This window comes from Nicotiana attenuata, unplaced genomic scaffold, assembly GCF_001879085.1.
Source record: "Nicotiana attenuata strain UT unplaced genomic scaffold, NIATTr2, whole genome shotgun sequence".
Taxonomy (NCBI): Eukaryota; Viridiplantae; Streptophyta; class Magnoliopsida; order Solanales; family Solanaceae; genus Nicotiana; species Nicotiana attenuata.
The window spans coordinates 388,828-399,366 of NW_017670718.1; positions in this window are offsets into that span (position 1 = coordinate 388,828).

Here is a 10,539-nt window from a genome sequence, read left to right on the forward strand (position 1 = left end):
AAAGGTACGGAAATGTTTACATACTTGATGGATTTGAAAATATAGATGGTCACATTTGCCTAACTTCTATATCTGATGATCCCTGGTTGTGGCACAGAAGACTAGGACATGCCAGCATGCATTTGATTGAAAAATTATCCAAGCATGATTTAGTTATTGGCATACCTAAACTGAATTTCTCTAGAACTCATTTTTGTGATGCATGTCAGATGGGTAAGCAAACTAGAAACTCTTTCAAAAACAAAGACATAGTGTCTACTTCAAAACCGTTGCAATTACTTCATATGGACTTATTTGGACCTACTAGAACTGCTAGCATAGGAGGCAAGAAATATGCTTTTGTTATTGTTGATGACTTTTTACGTTTTACTTGGGTAATTTTCTTATCTCATAAAGATGAAGCCTTAAGAAATTTTGAAGTTTTATGCAAGAGGATTGAAAGAGAAAAGGGCTATCTGATCTCAAAAATCCAAAGCGATCATGGAGGCGAGTTTGAAAGTAAAGCATTTGAAGATTTCTGTAACGATCAAGGTTACACTCATAATTTCTCCGCACCCCGCTCACCACAGCAAAATGGAGTTGTGGAAAGAAAGAACAGAACACTTCAAGACATGGCAAGAACCATGTTATTAGAACATTCACTCCCAAATCATTTCTGGGCTGAAGGTGTGAGTACCGCGTGTCACATTCTCAACCGTTGTCTCATAAGGCCTATTCTGAAAAAGACTCCCTATGAACTCTGGAAAGGTAAACGTCCAAATATCAGTTACTTTCATCCATTTGGAAGCAAGTGTTTCATTCATAACAATGATAAGGATAATCTTGGAAAATTTGATCCAAGAAGTGATGAAGGTATCTTCCTTCGTTATTCATTAAATAGCAGATCTTTCAGAGTCTTTAATAAACATACTTTATGCGTAGAAGAATCTGTTCATGTTATATTCGATAAAAATAATCCCTTGGTCGAAAAAGGCATTAATGCAGATGACGAAGATCAAACTCAAGAAGTTCAGGACAAAGGAAAATCACAGGAGTCAACTAATCCTGCAGAAGTGGTTGAGTCGACTGAACAAATTAGCAATAACACTCCAGAACAATGTACGGAGTCAACTACAAGCACTGTTCGACTAAATGAATGGAGAAATGAAACTTAATATCCACAGAAATATATCATAGGAGATCCAAACGAAGGAATGAAAATCGGGGCTGCCCTTAAAAGGAAAGCAAACATTGCTTTAATCTCTCAAATAGAGCCAAAAAAAGGTAGAGGAAGCTTTGAAGGATTCTAGCTGGGTGAAAACCATGCAAGAAGAACTAGATCAATTCAGCAAGAATCAAGTATGGAAGCTGATACCCCGACCTGAAAATGTATCCGACATTGGAACAAAATGGGTGTTCAGGAACAAACTGAACGAAGAAGGACAAGTCATAAGGAACAAAGCCAGATTAGTTGCTCAAGGCTACTCAGAACAAGAAGGAGTCAACTACGATGAAACCTTTGCCCCAGTAGCTCGATTAGAGTCTATACGAATCCTGTTAGCTTATGCATCGTTTAAGGGATTCAGACTGTTTCAAATGGATGTCAAAAGTGCTTTTCTGAATGGATTCATCGAAGAGGAAGTGTTTGTGAAACAACCCCCAGGCTTTGAAGACTCAAAATTCCCTTATCATGTGTACAAGCTTACTAAAGCCCTATACGGACTGAAACAGGCTCCACGTGCTTGGTATGACAGGCTAAGAACCTTCCTTGTTGATCATGGGTTCACCAGAGGTAAAATGGATACTACTCTATTCATTAAACGATCAACAGAAGGTAATCTTATCATTCAAATTTATGTTGATGACATTATCTTTGGTAGTGCTAACTCTCTTATGTGCAAGGAATTTGCAAGCCTCATGCAAAGCGAATTCGAAATGAGCATGATGGGTGAACTCACATTTTTCCTTGGGCTTCAAATTCATCAATCTGAAGAAGGAACCTTCATCTGTCAAACTAAATATACAAAGGAGCTGATCCAAAAATTTGGCATGAGCAATGCAAAATCAATTGGCACTCCTATGAGTCCGGCTACAAATTTGGATAAGGACGAACAGGGTACTCCAGTTGATGAAACAAAATACAGAGGAATGATTGGATCACTACTGTATCTGACCGCAAGTCGACCAGATATTATGTTCAGCGTTTGTAAATGTGCCAGGTTTCAGTCGGCTCCCAAGGAGTCACATCTAACTGCTGTAAAAAGAATTATTCGATATCTTATTGGCACAGTATCTTATGGATTATGGTATCCTCGCTCTAACTCGTTTAAATTAGAAGGTTTCTTAGATGCAGATTTAGCAGGTGATAAAGAAGACCGGAAAAGCACGAGTGGCACTTGTCAATTACTAGGAAAGGCTTTAATATCCTGGAACAGTAAAAAGCAAGCATCAGTCGCCTTGTCCACGACTGAAGTTGAGTACATTGCCATTGGTCAATGCTGTGCACAACTCTTGTGGATGTCACATCAATTGGGTGACTATGAACTTTCCTTCAAACCTATACAAATCTTTTGTGATAATTCTAGTGCAATTTGTCTCTCTAAAAATCCTGTACATCATTCTAGAGCAAAGCATATAGACATTAAACATCATTTTATCAGAGATCATGTTCTTAAAGGTGACATAGAATTAGCTTTTATTGGCACTTCTGCCCAATTAGCTGATATTTTTACTAAACCATTGTTGGAGGAAAGATTTTGTTCTTTGAGAAAATTACTTGGCATCATTTTTTTTTCAAAAAACTCTTAGGACCAAAGTGTTATTTTTCAAAAACTTGTCATAATTACTCCTTTTCAGTGCATTAATTACGCAGTCGGTCTTTCCCTCTCTTTTTATTCTGTTTCCCATCAGTCTGCAGTCGAAGTTGGAAAGCCAATCATCACGTCGCTTCGACTGACACTCTTTCCTTTTCTGTACTCAACCGTCAAATCTCTTCTCTTTAAGTTAAGCCTTTTTCGGTCCCTTTCATCTCCACCTTCTTTCTTCAATTTGTACCAACCCTCTCCTCTTCCATGGCAAAATCTTCCAAAAACCCATCTGCTTCCACCAGAAAAAGTACCCGCTCAAAGGCAAAACCCTCTTCCGCGCCTCCTGAGCAAGTAGATTTAGGGTCTGATCGTTCTGAGGGCTGTGCCTCTTCTCAAGGAGCATACTCTGAACACTCTCAACTATTAGGAGAAAAAGCCTCTGGTAAGCGTCCCATGGAGGATCCTCCTGCCTCTTCCACTCCAAAGAAATCGAAGTTCGATTTCTCTGCCTCACTCGATTCCGACCTAAATTTCTAGGACACCCCAAATAGGGATTTCTTTATCTCTCTCAAGGACAAGCCCATCGCCCATGGAAGAGTTGTGGATCTTGATGATATGGAGTCCCTCAACTGCAAGGTAAAGGATCTTTTCATATATCAAGGGTGGGAAAAATTTCTCTCTATTTCTCCGCCTAAAGTGTATGAACCCTTTGTCCATATGTTTTATGCTAATCTTCGTTCTAGTAAACCTGATAGGCTTGAAACTCTTGTTCTTGGTAAACGCATTGTTCTTGATTGTGGTCTGTTCGATTCTCTTTTCTTCTGTCGTTGCTCTGGTTTCCCTACCCTCTTTAAGAATGTCTGGCCTGAGAATTTTGAAATCACCTTTGACCAGGCTAAACAGTGTATTGCTGAAAATCCCTCTGAAAATCTTCCCAATCAATTAGGGCCTAGTGATGTGAGCTTTGAAACTAGGGTTCTTGCCCACATTGTTGCAACCACTCTTCTCCCCAGAACTGGTTCCTTCTCAACCTTCTCTCAAAGGGACACCTTCTTTGTCTACTGTCTCATCTCCAAACTCAAAATCAAGCTGTCCTCCTGGGTCATAAATTTTATGATTGAGAGTGCTGAAGATCCAACCAGTCTTCCTTTCGGTATGGCCATCACCCCATTCTGGAAGCTCATCAAATTCCGCTTTCAGACTACCCCTTTGTTCCTGTCTTCAAGTGCTACAACTCTAGAGCCTTCTCGAGTATGGGGTATGTGAATGTCAACGGTACCTGGGTTAAGAAAGGTGAAAGTGATGCAAAGCAAACTCCTGTGGAAACCAAGCCTTCGTCTGCTGTTCTGCCCTCTCCCATTCCTGCCAACCTAAGTGAAAAGCTCAGCTCCATTGACTCCCAACTCTTAGACATCAAGTCTCTTCTGTCCTCCACTCAGTCGACTGTGGATGCTATTCATGAAACAGGGTCAGATGTGTCTAAAATCAGGGTAGCTGTGCAAAGGGTAAGGGAAAATGCGGTTAAAGCCTTCAAGGAGGTGCACGACAGGCTGGATGGAGTGAGTATTGCTGCCAACACCAGCTTTGAACAGTTGAAGGAGGCGATTTGCAACACTCTTACTTGCTTTCTGCGTCGCTGAGATGGATGTGTTTTTCAGACAATATTTTTTGTTTAAACCTTGTTTTGGCTGTGGTTGGGCTGTGCCCGTGGATGTTTTTTTTTCTTTCTTCTTTTGCTTATGTGGATAATATTTTTGCAAAAACTTGCTGATCCCTCTTTGCTGATGTCAAAAAGGGGGAGAATATATATCTTCTGGATTGTTAACGGTTTATGTGCAGGTTCAAGTCGACTATGCATACATAGGGTCCACATATGTATTCTTTATGTGTTATACAGGTTAAGTCGACTATGCTACATGCATAGATATTCTTTGAACAGGTTAAGTCAACTATGTTGCCCATGCATAGACAAGACTATATAGGTACAAGTCGACTACACACAGTGAGGGGAGATCAAGTTCAGTTGACTACACACATTGAGGGGGAGCTAAGTCGGCTAGTACTAAACAGGGAAGTCAACTGTTGTTTACATCCTTACATTTTTGTATATTATTTTGCCATCATCAAAAAGGGGGAGATTGTTAGAACATATTTTAATGATGCAATTAATATGCATGTGCAGGAGTTCAAAGAAGTAAAAAGGAACTATTGGAACGGCTATGTCGAACAAGGAAGGAAACTATTCAGAAGGGAAGCTGCCTGAAATACTTACGATGTACAAGGAAAGAAACAGTACTACATCAGCAAATCAGGATTAGCTCCATGATTCTGGGAAATCAAATCTGCCATAATGGAATAAAGATTCAATGCAATCTGTGATTGACGAGTCAGATCAAATCACTGAAGAACAATTAAAGCTAGAAGATCCGGACAGCGGTCAAGATTGGAAGGTCCAACAATCAAGGAAGAATCATGTCAAACCCGTTATCTGCCGAAGGAAAAGATCTGAAGAGAAGCAACGGATAGTTCTTTATTCTTGGAAAGAATCAACTCTTTCCAAGGATCAAAACCCTTGGGTTGACAAGCCTTCACCATTTATCCTTGTATAAATTCGCAGTATATCTCCATCCTTAGTATACTTTGATCAAACCAAAATAACTCTCTTCATTCTACTACAAACAAGCATAGTAGCCTATATAGATCTGTTGTGTAACAAGTCAGGGATGGAAAGAGGGCATACAACTGGTGAGGCATTGTATCAAACGAGTGCTAGAGAAACTGAGCGACATACATCAAATCTGTACTCGAAAGAAAACTTATTCACTTGAAGAGAAATCCCTTGCAACCCAAGGGGACTGGATTAGGATTCATATTGAATCCGAACCAGTATAAAAATTCCTGGTGTCTTTAATTTTTTGCATTTACTTTCTGCTTATTACCTCGAATTACTATATCTGCAAGATTGCCATATTTAGTCGACTACTTAAGTTTTAAGTCAACTTGTTAACGATTAACTTTGATTATCTACAATTCACCCCCCTCTCTTGTACTTTCAATAGTTAGTGGTAGAGGTCAGGCCATTAGAGGTGGAGGCCAACCATCTAGAGCCCGTCCCAGAGACGTAGTTCGAAATGGTGGGGCCTAACACAATTTTATACTTTCCCGGCCAAGCTTGAGGCTGATTCATCTGACGTTGTTATCACATGTATTATTCCAGTTTGCCATACAGATGTTTCAATTCTATTTGATCCGGGCTATATTTATTCATAGTGTCATCCTATTTTGCTTCATATCTAGTTGTGCCTCGTGATTGTTTGTGTGCTCATGTGTATGTGTCCACACCTGTGGGAGATTCTATTGTTGTAGATTGTGTCTGTAGCTCGTGTGTTGTTGCTATTGAGAGTCTTGAGACTAGCATAGATCTCCTACTTAATATGGTAGCTTTTGATGTCATCTTGGGTATGGATTGGCTGTCACCTTATCATGCTATATTGGTTTGTCACGCCAAGACGGTGACCTTGCCATGCCGGGGTTTCCTCGATTAGAGTGGAAGGGGACTCCTAGCCATTCTACTAGTAGGGTTATCTCTTATGTGAAAGCTCGACATATGGTCGAGAAGGGGTGTCTGGATTTGGCTTATTTTCACGATTCTAGTGCAGAGGTTCCTCTTATGGATCCAGTACCAGTTGTTCGTGAGTTTCGAGAAGTGTTTCCTGCAGATCTGTCGGGGATGCCACCCGATAAAGATATTGACTTCTATATTGATTTGGCTCCAGTAACTCGGCCTATTTCTATTCCGCTCTACTGTATGGCCCCGCCAGAGCTGAAGGAGTTGAAGGAGAAGTTGCAAGATTTGCTTGATAAGGGCTTCAATAGATCTAGTGTCTCTCCCAAAGTTGCATCCGTGTTGTTCATGAAGAAGAAGGATGGGTCGATGAGGATGTGTATATACTATCGGCAATTGAACAGAGTCACTATTAAGAACAAGTATCCGTTGCTGAGGATTGATGACTTATTTGATCAGCTTCAAGGTGCCAAAGTGTTTTTGAAGATTTATTTGAGGTCTGGCTACCATCAGTTGAATATTAGGGCTTTCGATGTCCCTTACACAAATTTTCGGACTCTGTATGGGCATTATGAGTTTCTAGTGATGTCATTTGGGTTGACAAATGCCCAGTAGCATTTATGGATTTAATGAACCGGGTGTTCAAGCCCTATTTGGATTCCTTTGTGATTGTATTTATTGATGATATCTTGATCTAGTCCTGCAGTCGAGAGGAGCATGAGCAGCATCTTCGGATTGTATCTTAGACTCTGAGAGATAGCCAATTATATGCCAAGTTTTCGAAGTGTGAGTTTTGGTTAGACTCAGTCGCCTTTTGGGGCACGTTGTGTCGGTAGAGGGCATAAAGGTGGACCCTAAGAAGATTGAGGCAGTTCAGAACTGGCCTACACCTACTTCAGCTAAAGATATATGGAGTTTCCTGGGTTTGGCAGGTTATTACTGCCGGATCATGGAGGGGTTTTCATCTACAGTAGCCCCATTGACCAGATTGACCCAGAAGGGTGCCAATTCAGATGGTTGGATGAGTGTGAGTTGAGCTTTCAGAATCTCAAGACTGCTTTGACTACGACACCAGTGTTGGTGTTGCCTACCGGTTCAGGATCTTACACGGTGTATTGTGATGCATCTCCTATTAAGCTCGGTGTAGTATTGATGTAGGATGGCAGGGTGATTGCATATGTGTCGCGGCAGTTAAAGGTTCATGAGAAGAATTACCTTATTCATGACTTAGAGTTGGCAGCCATTGTTCATAGGCTGAAGATTTGGAGGCACTATCTTTACAGCGTGTCGTGCGAGGTATTCAAAGATCATCATAGTCACTATCTTTACAGCGTGTCGTGCGAGGTATTCAAAGATCATCATAGTCTACAGTCAAAAGGATCTCAACTTGAGGCAAAGGAGGTGGTTGGATCTGTTGAAAGACTATGATATCACCATTTTGTATCATCCCGGGAAGAACAATGTGGTAACCGAAGCCTTGAGTAGAATGGCAGTGAGTATGGGCAGCCTGGCATATATTCCAGTTGGTGAGAGACTGCTTGCATCAGATGTTCAGGTTTTGGCCAATCAGTTCGTGCGGTTAGATGTTTTCGAGCCCAGTCATGTTCTAGCTTGTACAGTCGCTCGATCTTCCTTGTATGAGCGCATCAGAGAAAGTCACTATGATGATCCTTATTAGCTTGTCCTTAGGGACACAGTGCGGCACAGTGGTGCCAAGCAAGTTACTGTTGGAGATAATAGGGTTTTGAGGATACAGGGTCGTATTTGTGTACCCGATGTAGATGGGCTTCGTTAGCTGATTGTTGAGGAGGCCCACAGTTCCCAGTACTCTATTCATCCGGGTGCAGCTGAGATGTATCAGGACTTGCGGCAGCATTATTGGTGGAGAAGGATGAAGAAAGACATAGTTTCATATGTAGCTCGGTGACTAAATTGTCAGCAAGTTAAGTACGAGCATCAGAGGCCTGGTGGTTTGCTACAGAAGTTATAGATTCCTAAGTGGAAGTGGGAGCATATAACTATGGATTTCGTTGTTGGACTCCCACGGACTCGGAGGAAGTTCGATGTGGTATGGGTCATTATGGACAGGTTGACCAAGTCGTCACATTTTTTATTCTAGTGGCAGTTACCTATTCTTCAGAGAGATTGGCTGAGATCTACATCCGCGAAATCGTCCGTCTTCATGGTGTGCCCGTGTCTATCATTTCTGATCAAGGTACGCAGTTTACCTCGCACTTCTGGAGAGCAGTACAGCACGAGTTGGGCATACATGTTGAGTTGAGCACAGCATTTCATCCCCAAACGGACGGACAGTCCGAGCGCACTATTCAGATATTGGAGGATATCGCACTTGTGTTATGGATTTCGGGGATTCTTGGGATCTATTTTTGCTGCTAAGTTTGCCTACAACAATAGCTACCAGTCGAGCATTCAAATGGCCCCTTCTGAGGCATTATACGGGAGGCGGTGTCAATCGCCAGTTGGATGGTTCGAGGCGGGGGAGGCTCGATTGTTAGGTACAGATTGGTACAGGATGCTTTGGATAAGGTCAATATTATAGAGGATCGACTTCGCACATCTCAGTCTAGGCAGAAGATTTGTGGTAACCGTAGAGTTCGTGATGTGCATTCATGGTTGGAGAGCGGGTATTGCTCCGGGTTTCACCCATGAAGGGTGTGATGAGGTTCAGAAAGTAGGGCAAGTTGAGCCCTAAGTATATCGGACCATTTGAGATTCTTGAGAGAGTGGGTGAGGTTGCTTACAAGCTCGCATTGCCACCTAGTTTATCAGTAGTTCATCCAGTATTCTGTGTCTCTATGCTCCAAAAGTATCACGGTGATCCATCCCACGTGTTAGATTTCAACTCTGTCCAATTGGATAAGGATTTGACTTATGAGGAGGAGCCGGTGACTATTCTAGCCCGGCAGGTCTGACAGTTGAGGTCAAAGAGTTATTCTTTAGTTCGAGTGCAGTGGAGAGGTTAGCCGATCGAGGCAACCACTTGGGAGTCCGAGTCGGACATGCGAAGTAAATATCCATACCTTTTCACCAGTCCATGTACTTCTCTATGTCCATTCGAGGACGAATGTTTGTTTTAGAGGTGGAGAATGTGATGACCCGATTAGTCATTTATAATTTTAGCCCTCAATTCTGTGTTTCAAAACCTTGAATATCTCTGTTAAGTCTTCCTCAATTTGCGGGCACAGTCTGTGTCTTTTCTCGAACGGTTTAAATGTGAAAAATTAATTAAAATGTAAAATCGTACTTTAAAACTCATTTGAGTTGACTTTGATTAACATTTTGAGAAAATGGACCCGGATCCGTATTTTGGCGGTCCCGATGGGTCCATATCGTGATCTTGGACTTGGGCGTATGCCCGAAATCGAACTCGGAGGTCTCTAGCAAGATTTATCGCAATTTGTTGGAAATTAGAAGTTTAAAGGTTTAAAGAAATTATAAGTTTGACCGAAGTTTGACTTTGTTGCTACCCTGTCCGGATTCTGGTTACGGAACATGGTATAAGTTTGTTACTGTATTTATGACTTGTTTGCAAAATTTGGTGCAAAACGGAGTTGATTTGATATGGTTCGGACGTTTGGTTGTTAAAATGGAAGTTCTTAAATTTATTTGAAAATTTCATTCGTTTTGGTGTCTGATTCGTAGTTCTAGGTGTTATTTGGTGTTTTGATCGTGCGAACAAGTTCGTATGATATTTTTGTACTTGTGTACATGTTTGGTTTGGAGCCCCAAGATTTCAAGTGAGTTTCGGATAGGCTTCGGAGAGGTTTGGACTTAAGAAAAATAGCTGGTGAAATTATGTTCTGGTGCAGGTCTCTGACATCCAATTGCGAGGTGAGTCTTCGCATTTGCGAAGAATCATTTTTCTATCATGTTCGCAATTGCGAAGAGAATCTTCGCATTTGCGATGCGAAGAGGGGTTGGGTCATCTGAGATCGCAATTGCGATCAATAGGTTGCACTTGTGAAAAATCCATATTTCGCATTTGCGAACAAATCATCACAAATGCGATGATAGCAGAGATGGGGCTTCTTCGCATTTGCGAAGGATGTCTCGCATTTGCGGGGTTCGCAATTCTGAAACCCATGTCGCAATTGCGACATATGCGCCTGGACAAAAAGCTGAGTAACCGGGATTTAACTCATTTTTAACAAACTCTCAACCCTAAAC